Genomic DNA, 20,538 nt, shown 5'->3' on the forward strand with positions numbered 1-20,538 from the left:
CCAGAAAAATTCTCAGCATGCTTTATACAGACACGGAATGCATATTTTTAAAAGGATATCTTCAACTTCTCAATAAAACCACAAAATTGAGGATGAATGTAAATGTTACCCTGGGTAACATAGGTCATAGTGGAAATAAGGACTTGTGAACTTCATGACCAATCAGAGCTAAAAACAGACAGAAAATGCAAGAGGCGTCAATGAGATAGTTTAATCCTCTCGTGGCTACAGTCCTCAAATGAGGCAAGGGTGGGTAAGAGAAAACGATCTCAAAGAGGCAGTGGCCAGAGCTGGGCCAAACTGAATGAAAGCTGTAAACCCATAAAGCTACCAAGTTCAATGAACCACACAGAAAAACACAAAAGAAATTCAGACCATGGACCTCCACAGGGTAGCGTTCTAGCTACTTCTCCAGCCCTCGTCTCTAGCCTGCTGCAGAGGGAACAGCAACTGCTAACAAGCTCCTCCTCCATCTTCACAGCTACAAGAGATGCAGTATGTCCAGCCCTAGGCCTTGAGTTATGTATGGCTTTGTTTCTCATCTAACTGCCTCCCAACTGTCCAGCCTCTCAGACAGGGGTTCCCTGTATTCCTTGTAATGACCATCATATATGACCTGAGTGCACCCACTCACTCAGCAAACTTAGGAAGGAAGGAATTCCTTTTGTTTCCCCAATCTCCCCTTAGGGGAGAATCTGGGTTCCAGTAGCCAACATGGTAGCTGGTGTCTGTTTACGTGAAGTAAGCTTCAGTGCGTGTACTACTGAACCAGCTCTCAAACCTCCATCCTTATCTAACTGGAACAACTCCTAAGCACAATCAAAGAAAAAAATGTCACATTTGACATCTTAAGTAAAATACATGGACCCTTTGAAAATACAAACTACCATAGCTCACTCAAGAAAACACAAAGAACCCTATAACTACTTTACACGCGGTAGTTTGAACATGTACAAACTACTGTGCATTAACTGTACATCAATCAACTATTTTTGAAAGGTACTGAGAAAAGCTGGTAAGAAAGATCAGCAGGTAGGGCACTTGGTACCAAGCTGATGACCTGAGATCAATCTGTGTGACCCACATGAGTGGAAGAGAACCAGCTCCTTCAAGTTGTCCTCTAATACCCATACATGTGCTATGACATACACATGCATACAGACACACACATACATACGAACAGATATTGGGAGAAAAAAGACAGACTAATCAAATACATTGGATAAACCCTGTAGTTTAAAAGAAAACATCAGCTTCAGAAGTGAGACAAATGGGTGAGTCTGAATACAGATTTGTTGTAGGCAATTACTTTTCTTAGATGATGATATGGAGGTGAATATCTCATTCCTGATGTACCTGATGAAGTATCCACTCATGAATGAAACTTACTTCCAAGTACTCTTGCTAATACGTGCACACATGTACACCTCCACACAATTGTACTTCCACACACATATACACACACAGGATGCAGAGCCAGTGCTGTACATACTGATAATCATATCTATGTGGTTATATGTATGTTCCTTAAATTTTCTCTCAATTTTTCTAAATGTTTTAAAATCTTCTTGGGGGGTTGTGAGACTAACTTTACTAATACAGTATTAATACCTAAAAAGATGTTTCAGCACTGCCAATTTTAGTGACTAGTGTTCTCTGCATACTTGACAATTTGAAGGTTATTAGACTGTACTTGTATGTGATTTATACACTATACCTTTGTGTTATTAATTTATAAAGTGAATAAGGCAATGCTAAGTGAAAATTAACCCTTTGGTAGTCCTTTTTGAGTTACTATGAATTAAAAATGAGTAGAGTCAATTTAACCTACTAATAGCTTGACATTAACAAGATACTTTCTGTTGAGGTATATTTGATTGCACTGTGACACTCCAAGACTGTGTTAATAAAGTTAAACTTGGATGGGAGGCAGAGTCAGTGACCTGTTGACAAGAATTGACCATAGAGATTTTGGAGGACCCGGAAACAATAGAGAGGCACAGGAAGGAGTAGGAAGGGGCTTAGAGAGATGTGCAGGCCTTTTTGATCTGGGAAGTATGGAAAAAGGACAGCTGGTCACTCCTCTGCCACTTCTTTAATCTATCAGATTTTTACCACCATACTTGACTCCAAGTTTTTATTGATAATAGAACAATTTAGATAAATACTTCAGCTGTCTGGCTTTCTTTCTTCTATGTTGCACTAAACTGAGAAGTGGAAATGATGATGATGATGATGATGATGATGATGATAATTTACACCTAAAAATTATTTCAAATGTATCATGTATGGAAAAGTGACTGAGAACTGTGCTGTTAGGTCTCCTTACCATGCAGACAGAGCTCTTCCCCAGACCTAGATGACATAGGTCAGTCACTCCAGCGGCTCTTGACACACTCAACAGATGCAGATAACAGCTGCACGGGGCTGCTGCTGGCACAACACGGCATCCTGTCCTACAGTAACTGTTTTTAAAAGCAGAAGCAATACCATCTATGGTAATAACAGAAAGCACAGCATCACCATTAGCAAGTACTGCGTGCTGTACACAGCTGCAGGTCCTGTATGTGAGTAACGCCTTAGACTGTATTAAGACAGATACGATGTCACGAGGCAACAGGAGTGTCTGGGCTCCATAGTAACCTAATGGGACCATCCTCACGTATTTGAACTAGTCGTTGAGTTCTCCACTGGCTAAGTGGTATGGAAGTTACCAAAAGAGCATAAAATATAGTCCTTATCCTTGTGGAGGTAGCATTCTAGACAAAAGTCTCTCTTATGCCTTTGGGTAGAAAGACAAAAAAAAAGATTGTTTATTTAAAAAGTATATTTAAGCTTTTTTTTTTAACTAGAAATCAAGCTACAAAAACAACATGAACACATTTTCTTTCTTTCAAATCTGGTGACTTATTGCCCTAAAGTTTTAACACTTGCCTGGTCATGGCCTCAACTTACGGAATAGGCCAGCAGGTCATGTTAGTCCCTTAAGGCCATTGGTCTCAGAGCTAACAGCAGACACCTACCACAGAGAAAACTTCACATTAAGCAACTGTAGCATAGGAATATGAAGATGTTTGTGTGTAGGACCTACAGTTGGTGCTGCAGCAAAGCAAGCCCATGCAAGCCGGACCTGTGAGGAAAAGCTCTGCAAGTGTTTGCACAGAAAGGATGCTGGGATATTCATGTGGTGAGGGAGGGAGGGAGGGAGGGAGGGAGGGAGGGAGGGAGGGAGACTACCCATTGATGCATATGAACACCTGCTGTGGGATGTTCTGTATGTCAAATGTGTTGCTCTGATTGGTTAATAAATAAAACACTGATTGGCCAGTAGCCAGGCAGGAAGTATAGGCGGGACAAGGAGAGAGGAGAATTCTGGGAAGTGGAAGGCTGAGGCAGAGAGACGCTGCCAGCCACAGCCATGACAAGGGAGATATAAGGTACCGGTAAGCCACGAGCCACATGGCAACTTACAGACTAATAGAAATGGGTTATATAAGAACAGTTAGCAAGAAGCCTGAGCTACGGCCATACAGTTTAAGTAATATAAGTCTCTGTGTGTTTACTTGGTTGGGTCTGAGCCCCTGCGGGACTGGCGGGTGAGAGAGATTTGTCCTGACCGTGAGCCAGGCAGGGAAACTCTAGCTACAAACACCCAAAGGACTTCATGTTCTCTGAGACCCTGCTGTGCTTTCCATATTTTCGCTTCAGAAGCTCTCTAAAGAAATTCCTTCTCTTCACCCAGTTTCCGTGTCTTACAAATGATCTCAAAGACATTTTCACGGCAGGAGGCAGCTGTACAACTTCATGTGCAAGTTAATATTTCCACGTTATATGTGTCATGAAGCAATCCGAGGGACACCCCACACACACACCGCCCTTACACAGATTTCCCAATCTTCCAAACTATACTGGATTAGCCCTAGGAATTTTAACATCCAAAAGATCAAAGGCCACTTTAAATCAGGCCTGCCAATCTACCTCCTCCATCCAGCTCCCCCTGGGTTCTGTGACCCTGTGTGTGGGCTCTTCTATCATCTCTAGCTGGTCACTTTAGTTCTGCTTAATTCACTGCCAACCCCTCCTGCAAGCAACCTAAAGCAATCCTTAAGAAAGGCAAAGCAGGTGGTGGCGCACGCCTCTAACCCCAGCCCGTGGGAAGCAATGGCAAGTCAGTGTCCCTGAGGCTAGCCTGGTCTACAAAAGCGAGTTCCAGGACAGCCAGAGCTGTTATACAGAGAAACCCTGTCTCAAAAAGAAAAAAAGGGAGAAGAGAGAGAGCAAATCAACAACGGAAACCTAACCCAAAGAGTCACACCACTAAAGACTGTATTTTTAATTAAAATACAGAGCTCTGAGCCACAACAAAGAGATATGCTAACCTGAAACACAGCCATAAGAGCTACCTGAAAGTGCCCTGAAGCTAGTGTGCTAGGGCAGGCCTGGATTCCAGCACTTGAGTCACAGAGCTGTTCAAGATAATTTAGAAAACAAAACTTTCTGTACAACAGGATAGTGGGGAGGCAAAGTCCAAGGTCAGAAGCAAGACTGCATGACACTTTCTGCAGAGATGCTCTCTATGCTATCCAATACGGCAGCCCTGGCATGTGGCTACGTGCATTGGAGGATCAGAATCTGTAGTCTGTTTCATTTTTATTAAAGTTAATCAGAGGAGTTATGAACCAGTGGCTGTCCCGCTGAGCAGTGCAGGTTTGTGTGGTAGATGCAGGTAAACCTCCAGAGTCAGAAGATATGAACAAGGCCACCCAAACGAGGGCCAACAATGTAACAAATCAAACAAACAAATCAAACCTTTATGTTGCCAAATGTTTCAAAACTTTCTACAAAAGCCACAAGTTCAGATTTACTGTGAAATTTACCTGTTTTAAAATGTCATCAACCAAATTAATAAATCTTGATTATCTTAACCAAACATTTCACCTATCTCATTCAGTTCAGGATTGTTTTATTCATTAATTCATTATACAATGAGTGAATGCTACATGTCGAACACCGTTCTGTGTAGCAGAGACAAAGCAGAGAAGAAAAAAGACAAAATTTCCTGCCCAGTCTGTAAAACTAGTAAAGAGAAAACACAACTAACGGATACAAAAATAAATCTCAGAAAAGGCCTAGTGTAATTGAGGGGGCGGAATGGTGGTTATGAGGGATCCAGTATTTCCTCTTTCAAGGCAGTTTAAATTTTTACAGGGTTCGTTAGCTTTGTAAACACCAAGGTAAGCAAGCACTTTTGTAATTACCATTGGTTTTCTACGAGCTCCAATAAACTTCCTAATGTTGCTTCCTGGCTTCCCAGCTCTGCAGGCACCCTCTCCAAGCCTCCTTCACCCACTGCTAGATTCTAGAATGTCTGCTTTACTTGACACCCCTCAGATAAACTCTCATCACCATGCCACGCACACTATCCACACTGCTTGGCTCTGCTCACATGAGAAGAAAACTGCTCATTTCAGAGCATGGGCGAACATGTTTAAGGCAGTCTACCCATGGAAGGTAAAAACAAAAGCCCCCAAACACTAGGTACGTAATTAAAATCATTATCATTTCTACCACTGATAATCAATCACGTGCCACCCAGAAGAGGAACAGTAGTTGTTAATCTGTAATCACTAATTAATCCTTTAAATGGAGTTTTTTAAAGGGGGGAAGAAATCTATACATTTTCAAAGAGCCACTCACCACAATGCACAGCACCTAAGAAAGAACTGCGGCTGCCATGTGCTTTTCAAAGAACCATGGCCCAACAAACATAAGCTGGCAGGCTTGTAGGACTAGGAAATTAATGATGTGAGAAAATTAAACAATTTGGATTGCTAGCCTCTAAGAACATTCCAACCCCTTAATTCTTCAAGTGCCATCTCAGAATGAGCAAGTAGTACGCTCACGGGCACTCACAGCTGATATCCGGATGACAGTTTCAACAACTCTCACTGAAAACGACTATTTCTTCCCTAGTTTCTATGGAAACAGTTGTCAGATTGGCAAAAATAGGACATGCACTTTGGAATAATCATTCAAGCTAAGTACATGATGGATGGCTTCTTTAAAAAAAAAAAAAGTTACCAGGCTTGGCTCTTAAGTTTCCAAATGTCACACAGCACCCCTGCAACCCCGGCTGAGGATGTCTGCTATGAAGCTAAATCCTTTTAGAGAGGGCTCCAGGACCTTGAGAGTCGCTATGAGGCGATCAACTCCTATGAAGCTCTCAACTCCTAAATTCCAAATGTGGTATTTTCATCTCCTGGGACTAACGTTTCTGGCTGAGGCTTGCCCGCACAGGTGCTCTCTGTCACACCGCAGGTGACATGTAAATAGTATTTTAAAATGATCCTTGAACATAAGTTTTTCAGAAAATCAGTAAGCTCCCTGGAACTGCTCCGACTGTCCTGATGCTGCGGGCTGGAGCCGGAGCACTTGTCTCTGCACAAGGACGAGCGGCGGGGCGGAGGGGAGACCCGCACAGGCCAGGCCAGCTACCCCGCAGGAGGAAGCCCTGCTCCTGCGGAACCCACCACCGGCGGCGGGAGGCAAGCTTCCAGAAAGCCCGCCGCCCCGGCCGTTCGCGCCGACCCCAGCATGGCCCATGCCCATGCCCACCGCAGCCCCGAACCCCTGCCCCAATTCCCCATCTCCGCCCTCGCCGCCCAGCTCAGGGAGAACGCCCAGCCGTCACCGTGAGCACGCACTCTTGCCGCGGCCTGAGCGGGATCCAGCAGCCGGCCTCCGCGCAGGCGCACACCCTCCCAAGCCCCGCCCCCTCACTTCCTGCCCTTGGGACATCCCGGACGCCTTTTGCCCCGCCCACGTGGCCGGGCGCCCTGTCTCCAATAACCCAGCGGTCCAAGGCAGGCTGCCGCCCCTGCGGACTGTCGCGCCCTGCCACACCCCCATATGGCTGGAGGAGGGAGGATACTCTGGGCTAAGCCACCTGCCAGGAACTACACACTTCCTTGGTACTCGCCATGGCTGTGTTGGATCTCGGCAAAAACGCACCTGCAGTACTTTCTACCCTTGTTCTGTCCAAAAGGAAAGCGCTTTCGGGGTCTGATGGAGGATTGAGATGCCTTGGTTTGGAGCTGCACTGCGCTGATGGTTTTGATTATGGGTGTAACATTAATTCCAATGACTGGCACTCATCCCTCAGTCCTAGGGTGATACGTGTGCATAAAAGTAAGACTAAATATGAAAGACTCTTTCACCATGATCTCTTTGGGACACTAAACGTTAGGAGGTCAGCGGCATTCGTGACAACAGCTTCTGTAGTGACCTAAGAGGAGATTTCACCTAAGAGAAATGGTTTGCACGGGGGTGTGAATACTGCCAGGCATGATTCCATAGGAACTGCAGCTGGCCACCACAGCCAAAAAAGGACACTTTGTGAGTATATGAATTACTGTTTTCCTAATAGGCTGCCTGAGAAACACATTAAAATTTTAGCTTTACTATTCATATATTTATTAAGTCATTCAACAAATATTTATCTAATGCGTGACAGCACTGTGCATGGTGGTGATATTAAGATCAATGTCATATAGTCACTATAATGGAAACATCATGCAATGGTGCTTGAAAACGGTGGAGAGGGAGCTTGGCAACACTGATTTGCCACATCTGCCAGAAGGGCTGTGGAAATATTTACAGGCTGTCATAAAAATGAAAGTGGCTCTACAAACCAATGGGAGCTGGAACTAGAATTCTAGGAATCGCCGACACGGAGGAAATGACCCAAACTTTGGGGACTGGTGAGGGAAGGAGTAGATGGGTTGAGAGAAAACAGAAGTTGGGAAACAGAACCCTGGGAAACTTCGACATTTTAAAATTCAAACCAGGGTCCAGGGGTTCATATCTTCAATCTCAACCCTTAGGAGGCTCAGAGAGGAAGATCACTTTGAATTCAAAACCAGGTTGCCAGCTATCGTGGTCAGTCTCAAGTCAACCTGGCCTATAAGGTAAGACCTTATCTCAAAATCTAAAAAACACAGCAGTAAAAGGAGAGAAGCTTAGACAGGGCGAGCCAAAAGGAATGAGAGGGTATTGGAGCAAGTATTCACCATATTATAATTAATAGTCATTTAACAATACTTAATTTTGAATTCAGAGATCAATTGTAAACTCGTAATGACTTTCAGAAATGGCTGGGATACGTTACCTATCTAAGGCCCACTATTGGAGTAACAACTCAAAAACTGAGTAATTTGTATCAAATCTTAAAAGGTGACAGGACTTGAATAGTCCAAGAGAATTATCAGCTGAAGTTTAGACAGAATTGGCTTTGGTGAAAAAGAAATTAGTATGCACATGTGGATCATTTGGATCTGGGGCTTGGTTGCATCCTGGTTATTTTACCCTCTATGCAATCCCTACAGGGATTTTAATGCAGAGGGAATATATTGTCTTGGAATGGATATTTTTACTACAGAAACAGAGTAAAAAATTAAAGACATGTATAGAAAAGGTTTTTGAGTTGATTCTGAAAGGAAAATTAAGACTTCGACAATTGACAAGAATGTACCCAACAGAAATTGTAGTACATTACACTAATGCTTAAGTTTCCTCTTTATGGGCAGAAAATGAACATTGACAAAGAGTTTGCATTAAGTTTTTGGGAGAGTTTAACAACAGATATCCCCAAAGCAAGAGACTTCAATTCATAAAAAGAATCAATTGTGTCCTGCCTCACATTGTACAGGGAACACCAATTTCTGGAGCCCCTACATTCTATACTGATGCAAATAAATCAGGAAAGGTAGGTTATAAATCAGGAAATTTAAGTAAAGTGGCTCAAAGCCCTTATGATTATGTCCAAAAGTCAGAATTATATGCTATTATCATGGTATTAATGGATTTTACAGAACCTCTTAATATAGATACTGACTCTCAATATGCAGAAAGAGTTGTTTTACATGTTGAAACTGCTAAACTTATTCCTGATGAATCAGAATTAACTTCATTATTTATACGGTTACAGGAACTAGTCAAGAATAGGAATCATCTCATATATATAAAACACATATCAGATCTCATAAGGGTCTGCCAGGCCCTTTGCACAAGGTAGTGATGAAATTGATCAGCTATTATTAGGAAATGTGATGGAGACCTCAGAATTTTCTTAAAAACACCATTCCAATAGCAAGGGTTTGGAAAAGGATTTTTCCATCACTTGGCAACAAGTCAAGAAAATTATAAGAAAATGTCCTACTTGTTCCTTGTATAATCAAACTTCACTACCTGCAGGAAGTAACCCAAAGGGTACTCAAAGAAATGAAATTTGGCAAATGAATTTTGAAAATTAAAATTTTCAGAGTTTGGAAAATTTAAATATGTACACAACACCATAGATACATATTCAGGATTTCAATGGGCAGCTGCTTTGAGTTCTGAAAAGACTGATTCTGTAATCACACATTTGTTAGAAGTTATGGTCATCATGGGGATACCTGTACAAATTAAGACTGACAATGCTCCAGCTTATGTCTCTAGTAAAATAAAACTGTCTTTGCATATTACAACATGAAGCATATTACAGGTATACCACACAATCCTACAGGGCAAGCAGTTATAGAAAGACCTAACTGAACTCTAAAAGATATGTTTAATAAACAGAAAGGGGTAATAAAGACCCCCAGAGGTAGATTACATAATAAATTTATTAACTTTAAATTTTCTAAATGCTAATGAGAAAGGAATGACAGCTGCAGAGAGACATTGGATAATAGAAAAAAACTACAGAATTAAATCACCCTGTATACTTTAAAGATGTGTTGACCTAAGAATGGAAACCAAGATATATGTTATGTTGGGGAAGGGGTTTTTGAAATGAATGATAAACGGAGCTGGTGGTGGCACTGGTTATTACCTCACGGAAAGGTCATGAGCCACGACCATGCTACCTGGTAGCAGAGAGCTTTATTAGGAGAAAGGGGGAGTAGGGGAAGAACCAGACCTGGGAAAGAGCATGTGTGGAGAGAGAAAGATGGTAGGGGGGAGAGAGAGCAGAGAAGAGAGAGAGGGTGGGGTCTGCCTCTGGCTTTTTAAGGGCTCCTGGTGAAGTGGGCTTACAGAGCTACACCACACATGTGCTGATTGCCTGACCACACCATGCACACATAGTCGCCAGTGCAAATTGATGATGTAAGACGCAAGACCCTTTGCTTATCCTGAACTGCGCATGTGCAGTCATGTAGCTGGAGTGAGGGCAGAATTCTAACAGTTTTGCTTTTGTTTCCACAGGAGAAGAAAATCTATGGATGCTATCAAAATTGATAAAGATTAGATTTGAACAAGAGAGTTCTCTTGATTAGAAGAGGTGATAGTTCATCAACCAGCATGACCCTTCAATCTAAACTAACTTATAAGACTAACAAATGTAGCCAGGCGGTGGTGGCACACACCTTTAATCCCAGCACTGGGGAGGCAGAGGCAGGTGGATCTCTGTGAGTTGGAGGCCCACCTGGACTACAGAGGGAGTTCCAGGAAAGGCACAAAGCTACACAGAGAAACTCTGTCTCAAAAAATCAAACAAACAAACAAAAAAAACGACTAACAAATGCTTTTCATTTGATCTGATATAACCTGCCAAAAGGGAAACTTCCCAAAGTTATAGTTGGGGCAGAGTTTTGTTTTTGTCTTTCCAGGAAAATGAAGGCAATCAGCTAAGGAATCTGAAGACCACTGGACAACTGAGACATCTGAAGAAAAAAGGATGAATCATCCAGAGCAAGTGTCCCAAGAAAAGGAATAAATTGGCCTACTGATATTTCACATTTCCAACAGGATAAAATTTCATAAATCTTCCTAAATGTTTGTTTCTGCTGTTCTCTACAGATACATAATGCAAATGGTCTTTTTGTAGTTCAATTAAAAATTAACGCTGGCTTTGGAGTTGAAGCATGACTCTCTCCTTGTCTAAACCCAAACATGCTTGTTAAAAGGAAAATCCAAAATCTCTGTCTTATGTCAGAAGAGCCACTTGATATGGAACAGAAGAAAAACTGACATTAAGGGACTGATCTATTGCTACTAATCTCATGATCCTTTGGTTTTATTTTAACTCTTTAAAACTTTTCTTAAGATATGAATATTATATCAGAATTTATAAGATTAAACTTTTGTCATGATATTAATGGTCATGTAGAGTACTAACTAATTCTAGAAAAGGACTTCATCTAGATTCCTGTATATGATTTTGGGTTTGAATATCAGGTATACTAGGAATTAAGTTTTTGTGCTCTGGATATACCTAACAAATTATGGTCCCTTAAACTCTTTGAGATCTGCTGCATATGACATTTGAAATGTTTAAGTTTTCTGCAGTGAACCATGACCATGCCTGACAGTGACTTTTGAAGTCTCCAAAAGGAGGATGGGGCTCCACAAAGATGATTCCATCTGGACTGTGATAATGCCACTAAGCTGACAAACACCACCTAAAGATCAGCTTTGGACAACAAACTGCTCAGGACAATTTCAAGGTGGCTAGCTGAGACGGTCCAGTCTCACAGACTACTCTAGCCAGGACTTGAGACCAGCCCTGCACTTTCCCATCACACAGAGACTGGATAACAAATGATACAGCTAGCTCTCCTAGGACCTGACAATTATCCCAATTTTTTTCATGTTTCCCCCAAAGATACTGTTGTCCCCAGATAGCAGGAAGCAATTTTAAGAACACAACACCCACATTCCCAAGAGGTACGGTGGGTGATTTTTGGTCATTCAGTATGTTATGGATATTTGTCATCATTTAGGGGAGTTGGTTACAAATTGTTATTGGTAACAGTCAGGAGAAAAACTGAACAAAGGAGGTTAGATTCAGGGATCTCATTCTAAAATGAAAAGGGGAATATAGAAACGGGATAAAAGGGTAGATTATTGAATCTACTTTTAAACCAAAAAAGCAACTGCTAGTTTTAAATATTTTACATTGGCTTGGATTTTTGTATATTGGTACAAATTTAAGATTATTTTTGGTAGAACATATTGTACATACATTTCTACTCTTGTTCAAGGTATTGTACCTATACAGATCATTCAACAATGTAATGTAAATTTCTAGTCCTTGAAAGTTATTATTACAAACTATTTAGGATAACAAAGAAATGCAGGTTAGCAGTTAGTCACCTATTACAATCAAACTTGTAGTCATGTTAGATATGTTTTTATGATCAACCAGAGATGTATTTTAGATAGGCAAGTGGTTTTCAGACACTTCAGAGATCTACAGAATATGGCATTTAAGATGTTTTAATATAACATTCTTTTTTATTATAACTAAGATATGCCTGCTCCTGGCAGCACCAATCTACTTTAGAGAAGATGATGGACATTGAATAAATTCCACATGGAGTTTACTTTCTTTATGGCAAAAGTTAGCCACTGGGCAAGAAAGTATTCTTGCTTCGACTGCTGACAGTATGTTGTCCAAATTGGACAAGCAAGACAGAAAAGAAAGTGACTTCTGAACTTTGCCAAGACAAGATGAGACAGTCCTTCAAAAATTCTGCTTCATAGAAAAGTCTGTCAGATATTCTAGGCCATCAGGCTGAAGATGGATGCCCCAATATTACAGAGGAACTTTGGGTGACTGTCCAGGCAGCCAGTTGTTTTTGTCATTTCTTTATTTTTAGTAGTTGTTTGCTTTGCACTTCCTGTTTACTCAGGTAATATTATGTCCTTCTCAGGTCTCTGATGGAGTTGAAGACCAGATAGTTACAGTTATAGTTTAAGAAACTAAAGAAGTATAAAGTGTATAAGGTTGAGAGACATAAAAAGATAGTTTTGTGTTAGTAATGCAAGCTAGAATAGAAAGTGAATTAGGTACAACACTTTGGACTCACCAAGATAGGATAGATAATGGAGTATTTTCTCTGATTTGTCAAATGCTAATGGACTAGACATTGTTAATTTAATTATTGCCTATATATATTTGTATATAGTTATTGTACTTATTGTATATAGCTTTTCTATGTTAGTTTAAACCTTTGTTTTTTATTTAGAAAAAAAAGGGGAAATGTCATGTGATATTTTGTGTTCTGACAAATAAAGCTTGCCTGGAGATCAGAGTGAAGAGCTAATCACTAGTTAACCATAGAGGTCTGGAGGTCTGTACAGACAGGAGACAGGAAGTGATAAGACTGGGCAGAGACAGGAAATGATAAGGCAGGTTGGAGACAGGATCTCAGTTCTTTTTGGTCAGAGGATTCAGAGAGGTACAAAGTCTTTGGTGGCTGCTGCTCTGCTTCACTGATCTTTCAGCTTTTACCCTGATATCTGATTCCTGGTTTTTATTGATCAGACTAATTAGGATTATGCTTCAGAAGGTTATTGGGGTATTTTGGAGATCCAGCTCTAAGACTGCACCTAGGTTATGCAAAAACTCCATGAATGTGGCAAGGGCTGAACTTTCCTATCTGAGGGGAATTAGTAAAGAAACATACATGTTCTGATGGCAACTTTCTCTTTACTGCATCTTGAAAAATCTCCTTCTGAAAATCTGTCTCCACACAGCTACATATCTCTACACACAGCTACATCTCTCTACACACAGCTTCACATCTCTACACAGCCACACACCTCTCTTCTATACATCTCTCTTCTACACATCTCTACACATCTACATCTCTCTTCTACACAGCCCTCTCACAGAAAAAAAAATCTCTGGACAAATATGTGAGTTACATTTTGAGGGTCACAAAACATTCCTTGAGTAAACAATAGGAAGCAGAGCCATTCTGATAACACATAAGAAATTATATAGTTTCTTTCAGGCTAGGGATTCCATGCTGACTGGCCAGTGAGTGAATAGGCATGGCCACGCTTGACTGTCAGACAGACTGTAAAGCAAGAATGGGAGGGAAACACATAGCTGAGTGCTCAGCATTTCCCAACAGAGTGACATTGAAATTCAGGACCTAAGCAATAAACAGTTAGTTGGCTGAACCTTGAGTCTTGCATCATAAAACTGGTATTAGGGGTATGTGTAGAGAGTCAATTGCTGAGAGAATCTGTGCAGGGAGTTATGTCTCTAATGTTATCAGCCAGACTTTTGCAAGTGAAGAGCTGGCACTAAAGTTGCTTCATGAAGGAATCATCTTCCTGACCATCCACAAATGTATGTGTGCCCAGTAGATGGAATATATACATGAGATAAGCACACAGGCAGTGGGTAAAATACTCATAGCTGTTTTTAGGGAAGAAATGTAGTGGCACATGAGAAAAATTACAGACAGAAACAACCAGTTTTCAGAGTCTGTGGTCCCACAAGCCTTGCTTGATGAAGTTTCTCCATCAGAGAGTTATTCATCTGGTGGATCAATGACTGAATTATTAATTGACATCTGTTGTATTTATGTCATGGCCCATGATGGGGGAAAATTGTTTGGTTGGTTGATTTTTGGTAGATGGACTGGCTCATGGCACCTACAAGGACAAATATAATAATTTGGAAGCTTTTCTCTGTTCCTTTTTGTCTTTCTTCAGATTTCAGTAGTTAAACATGAACAGCTGAGTCTGTGACTTCTGAGGCCCTATCTGTAGGGAATTGGAATTTTCTATGGATGTCAGGCAGGGGTTGATCAATTAATAGAATGTTATCTCAGAAGAGACTGGACCTTAGTGGTTGGGCTCCTGGTTGGTGAATTTTCTGAAAGCCTCAATCATTTGAGAAATAGGGCAGGATTTTCTTTCCTTACTTGTGTGCACTTCCTATCTGGGAGATTCTGGCATGGGAGAGCCTGTAGTATAGGCAGATGGTCATAGGGATTTTGACCAAATAGTTTATCCACATGCCTTCTAGCTTATTCCTGGATCCTCTGTTTTTCCCTGGGGGTACACAAAACAGTGGTAGAGGAGTGCAGAAAAATGTTAATCAAGAACGGCGAGAGGGGTGAGAATCCATTGCCCTGCCTGACCTGTGCCCCTCACTTCCCAGAGGTGGACTCAGGCATCCAGACCCTAAACAGTACTGAGCCTAGCCTACCAGCCTCTGCTTCTATTTGTGTCTTACACTTTTGTCTCTGGGACTTCTAGAGCTAGCCTCTGAACTCCCATTCCTGCCAGGGGATGGCCCTGAAGGATTTTAGATCAAGGTTTATGAACCCTGGTGGAAACAACATGAAAGTGCCAAGTGTCCAGGTCCAGGCACTGCAGGCAACAGAGTCAGCCTTCACATCACACTTCTGTCCTTCCTGCTCTGGTCACAGCCCAAGTCCCAGAGTAGGGATGATTCTCTGTGGGATCATCTGGGTGTGAAGAGGATACGGGCATTGTGATGGCTATTCTTGGTTGTCAATTTTGCTACATCTGGAATTAACCAAGTGGCTGGTCACTTGTAAGGTTTTTTGGGTTTTTTGTTTTGTTTTGTTTTGGTTTTGGTTTTTTTGTTTTGTTTTGTTTTGTTTTTTTCCTTAATTAAGTGGGAAGACCCACTTCTAATCTGGATCATTGAGGTGGGGGGATCCACTTTTAATCTGGGCCATACATTCTGCTGGCAGCTTATATAAAGGACATGGAGGACGGAAGCTTTCTCTCTTTGCCAGTTTGCTCTTGCTCTTCCTGGCAAGTTCATTCCTGCACTGGTATCAGAGCCCACGTCTCTGGAGCTTTGGTATGTACTGAAGACCAGATGAGACACTCAGCCTTGTGGACTGAACAACTACTGAATTTTTGGATCTTCCATTGGTAGACAGCCATTGTTGGACTAGCCTGTAAGCCATTCTAATCTTCTTTCTACATATAGAGAGATTCAATCTATCAGTTCTGTTCCTCTAAAGAACCCTGATGAATACAGACATGAATTCTGCCACTACCATCACTCTTCCCATGCCCAAGCTGGGGCATCAAGGCTGTCCTAGGAGAAGAAAATAAAAAAAGGGGAATGGAGATGGGCAAAGTACTGGCAGTTTAAGAATATTTGGGGGAGTGGTAGCATTATGGAACCCAGTAGCTAGGCATGGTGGGGACATGGGCACATCTGGGAACTCTCCTTACTCCTGACTTTGTGGCATCATGAACTGTGAAGAAGGTTGGACTTGGTGCTCCAAACTGTTGTCGAGTCTCCTTTCACATCTGTTCTGATACCATGGCCACAATCTCCACAGCTGGGTCCCTGGTTTCCATGTGCTTTGGAGGAAAAACAAAAGGTGAAGAGGAAGAAAGGAAGGAAGGAGAGAGGGAGGCAGCAGGCAGGCTAGTGGGCAAGCACAAGATCCTAGCTTCCTTTGAGGAGATTAAGAGAAAACGAACATAAATATGACTTCCTGTCTGATAACTTACCATCTGCTGAGATTTCCAGATTATTGTGTCCCCAAACAAGGAACTGGACCAGGGACACATGGATAATGGTAGAAGCAGAGATGATGTATTAAGAAAAAGCATACTTCTGAGGAAGAAAGCAGGTCAGAGAGCTGGGAAAGGTTAGGCGTTCAGTGGCACTGGGCCCCATCAGCCCCTTATATGTAGACCTTGGTAGGGGTAAGAAAGGGTCAAGGTTCCAGCCTTTTTCTCTGTCATTGGTTTCTTTCATAGGCTAATCCTGATGCTACTTTCTCCACCCTACCCTCCTGTCACACCAAGATATGTCTCATGAAAGCTACTTCACTGAAGTCTCCTATGCAGCTAACCTTCCACCTCCTACATACACCAGCACATCTTGAGGCCTTGTGTACCTGGGACAGGATTACATGCAGTGGGGTAAGAAGTGAGCAGGTAGAAGGGAGTGGCTGAGATCTCAGGTTAAGTGTCTGATTACCTTTCCCATGCTCCGCTTCCATCAAGTGTTAATGGACCCAACCTTGTTGAGGGTCTCCTGGGTCTGTCACCATGGCTCTGATTTCAAGATGGTAGTGACCATGCCATGCCTGAACAATGGCCCTCCACAACAGGATTTGCAAATATATAAGTAACATAAAAACAACTGTGAATATAACACAAAATGAATAAGAAGAATGATTGTGGATATCCTCACATATAATCATATTTGTTGTTGACATTCAAAGGGACAAGAACTTCTGTGGTCATGTTCATGTGTGTGTACTTGCATGTATGTATACATGAGTACATGTGGAGTCCAGAGAACAGCCTTAGGTGTTGGGCCTTGGGCACTGCCCATGTGTTTGTTTGTTTGCTTTTTGTTGTTTTGAGACCGGGTCTCTGATTGACCTAGAGTTCGACGAAGTAGGCTAGACTGAGTAGCTGGCAAGCCCCAGAGACCCATTTGTCTCTGCCTCCCCAGTGCTATGATTACAAGTGGCCTTTTTCTTTCTTTCTTTGTTTTTTTTCCAGACAAGGTTTTCTCTACCTGTAGCCCTGGTTGTCCTGGAACTCACTGTGTAGACCAAGATGTCCTTGAACTCACAGACACCTGCCTGCTTCTGCCTCCCAAGTGCTGGGATGAAAGGAGTGTGCCACCACCACCTGGCTTGTCCTTGGCCTTTTTCACATGGGGTTGGTCCTTTTCACAGCTCAGGTCCTTGTTTTTGCAAAGTAGGCATTTTTCTGACTGCACCATCTCCCTAGCCCTAAGTGAGAATGTCTCTCACTGAAAGAAAGACCTGGCTGAACTAGGAGCATGCCTGTAATCCCAGCACCTAGGAGCCTGGGGCAAGAAGACTGAAAGTTTGAGACTGATCTGGGCTAAATAGCAAGGTCTTGATAAGAGGAAGGAGAGAGAAGGAAAGAGGGAGAGATTTTCCTATTTCTATAAGGAACACCAAATATAAAAAGTATGAATCAGGTCTCAGCAGCAACAAAAAGAAAGATACCCGAAATAAGAAAGTGGCTTAAGCATTGGTTTAATCATGTCCACTGCTGTGTGGAAGCAGTTTCACAGATCTATAATGAGGGTAAAAATGGCAGGAATTGCAGGTGAAACAAAGTGTTTGACCCTATAGATGGCTTTTCTGTGTTGGCTGTGAAGCCCCTGTGCTTTCTAGACAAACACTGCACAGAGTCAGCCTCCTCAGCCTGAGAAGGGTGCTTCTGACACCTGCAGCATAAGGAACAGCAGCCGGACTTCCAGCCAGACAGGGAGCACTTTGGGGGTGATTTTGCAACTGTGGTCAGGAGATATTTGGTGCCATTTCATGTCACAGTTTGCTTTTAATTTTCAACTTTCTAAACTTGGGTATACTGCCACCAAGTGGTGAGATCTTCTCTAAGAGAAAGTATTTCTCTGTGCTTTTATACTTTTAAAAACTCCATTTGATTGTATTCAAGACACACACAGAAAGGGAAAGGGAGATAGACAGTGGGGGGGTGGGGGCGGGGAGACAGAGAGACAGAGACATGTGGCCACATCTGTCAATGCCCACCTATACCCCCTCAATCTACTCCTGAGGACAGCTGCAGCTTGGCTGAAAATTCCTTAACATGCAGCAGCATCTGACAAACCACCATGGCCAATAGCATTCTTGTTGCTGATCCCAATCAAGCCTTTGTTCTTCAGTGTACATAGTTCAACAAATAATAGAGTCCAACTACTTGTTTGTGTTATTATTGTGTTTCTTGTATGACAAATATATAGAATAAAATAAGTTCATGGTGCTTATGCATTGGCTATGAGTGTGACTAGCAAACTCTAGCTATTTTTTTCTTTTCTTTCCTTTATTTTTAGGGTAGTTTTTAAAAGTTGTTACCTGACCAAAGGGTAATGGAACCCGGGGCTTCACCACTGCCAAGCAACTGCTTTGCTACTGGGCATTATACCAACTTGATGACTGTTATTCAGCACTACAGTTTGTTTCTGAGTGCTTGCCCTGGACATGGGCTTGTCATTAGACCCTCCTGTTTAAGTTTTTCTTTTTCCTATTTTGATGTATTCAATGCATATTTGATGCATTCTCAAAACGTTTATCAAGAGAACTCTTGACTGAAATTTTAGCCATTTTATATAAAATTTCCCCCATTCCTAATCAAATCCAAGCTGTTTCCACGTACTCATCTTTAGTCTGTAATTCTGTGTTGCATGTGAATGATGTGTATGTGTGTGTGTCTGTCTGTCTGTCTGTATGCTCTCTCTCTCTCTCTCTCTCTCTCTCTCTCTCTCTCTCTCTCTCTCTCTCTCTGTGTGTGTGTGTGTGTGTGTGTGTGTGTTCATGCATCCAAGGCTGTGTGTACATATGCTGGACTGATGTTACTATATACATCAGATGTTTCTTGGCCTTGTAGATAAGAATGGATTTTTTTTTAAACTTCATAAGTAATGAAAATAATTTTCCATTGAATACTCAAATATAAGCTGCCAATTTCAATTCAGACCTGCAGGCTGCATGTGAGTTTTAAGCTTATTAAAATTTTCTCCATTTCTATGAGAAACACAAAGCAACTGCCCTTCATTCTCCTCTCTAGGTCATTTTCCCTCTCTAGGCTCTCTCCCTCCACTCCTTCAGCACAAGTTTTATGAGTACCTTATGAGTCACTTTGGCTTTGGGTGACAAGAGCGTGTGGAGTGAAATGCCTCAGAGAGTAAGAATGCTGGTCTCAGGATGGGAAGCTCCGGAGATGGTTTCTATGGATACAAGATGCATTGTTATCTTAGCAAAGTAGGGAAAGGAAAACAAGCAAACTGAAAGACCAAGGTACATAGACCCAGATTGTTTGAGGAAGAACCAGCATTAAAGATGGTCATGATTTTTCCTGTGGTAGGAGATGGCTTGTCTCTGGCCCCCACAGGTGGGTCTTGGTGGGGACCACATTTGGATGTGAAGTCATGGAAAAGCACATTCTTGAATGTATGAGGACAGAGGTGCAGGTGGAGCCAACAAGCCTATCCGGGTTCTTTGAAAAACCCCTTTGCTCTTTCTGTACTGACTGAACTTGGGCGAGCTCTCTCAACTTTATTTCTGGTTTTGGCTTCTCATTAACACACTGTAGGTGAGTGTTTGAGGTGGGTTCCCTCACTGGTAAGGCATGAGAGGTAGGACACACGAACAAGGCAGAATTAATGGTTAGATTTTCAACTTGCTAAGGCAGAAGAAATCTGGAATGGCTAGAAGTTCTATTAGCTTTTGTGGTAATTACGGTATAATTCCAGATTGGCCTAGTAATTCTTTGAACCATTATTTGATAGGCTGTGGGAAAGTATTACTCTCCTGTGTTGTCCAGTGGTCAGAGGATGTCTCTAGGTCTAGCCCTCTTACTCAGAGAATTGAAATAAAGGCTCACACAGACTTATGAAAAAAGCAAGAGAACTTGATTCAAAGCAACACTGTAGAACAGGTCAGAACCTCTATCGGGGTGACAGTAGGTCATATGAGTAAAGGTATTCAAGGGCCCCAATTATTGTTTGGGGATTCTTTTTGTGGGAGTCAAGAAAAAGGCTTTTGGTTGCTAAGAGGTCCTAGAGAGGGTGGTTCTCTATTTTGATTGACACATTGAATTACAAAACCATGTACTGACTGGTTTTGAGTGTGGAATTGACACAAGCTAGAGTCATCAGAGAGGAAGGAGCCTCAATAGAGGATATGCCTCCATGAGATCCAGCTTTAAGGCATTTTCTCAATCAGTGATCAATGGGGAGGGCTC

At 42.0% G+C, this 20,538-nt stretch overlaps 1 protein-coding gene and 1 long non-coding RNA gene across 9 annotated transcripts in view; one reads left to right on the top strand and one right to left on the bottom strand.

Annotated features, from left to right (window-relative positions):
- The window catches only part of Oma1 (OMA1 zinc metallopeptidase), a 59,653-nt gene extending 52,890 nt beyond the window's left edge, over nt 1-6,763 (bottom strand). Inside the window, exons 1-2 of one of the 7 annotated variants that reach the window (XM_052716165.1) lie at nt 6,705-6,754; nt 2,330-2,465 (exon numbers count right to left, since the gene is read on the bottom strand). The gene's annotated coding sequence lies outside the window, so the exon portion shown is untranslated. Of the gene's footprint in view, nt 1-2,329; nt 3,172-6,081; nt 6,607-6,691 lie in introns of those variants that run through there. The other 6 variants (XM_052716163.1, XM_052716164.1, XM_052716166.1 and 3 more) reach the window with 6 other exon arrangements.
- Nucleotides 6,764-6,781: 18 nt separating this feature from the next.
- On the top strand, nt 6,782-14,469 carry LOC128096530 (uncharacterized). Of its 2 annotated transcripts, none has more exons than XR_008213664.1 (3): nt 6,782-7,395; nt 7,884-7,967; nt 10,249-14,469. It is a non-coding gene; the product is annotated as an uncharacterized LOC128096530 (long non-coding RNA). The 2 variants fall into 2 exon arrangements; XR_008213665.1 differs by having other exon boundaries at nt 10,653-14,469.
- The last annotated feature ends 6,069 nt before the right edge of the window (nt 14,470-20,538 follow it).

Source organism: Peromyscus californicus, unplaced genomic scaffold (assembly GCF_007827085.1).
Source record: "Peromyscus californicus insignis strain IS unplaced genomic scaffold, ASM782708v3 Scaffold_5__1_contigs__length_169319896, whole genome shotgun sequence".
NCBI lineage: Eukaryota > Metazoa > Chordata > Mammalia > Rodentia > Cricetidae > Peromyscus > Peromyscus californicus.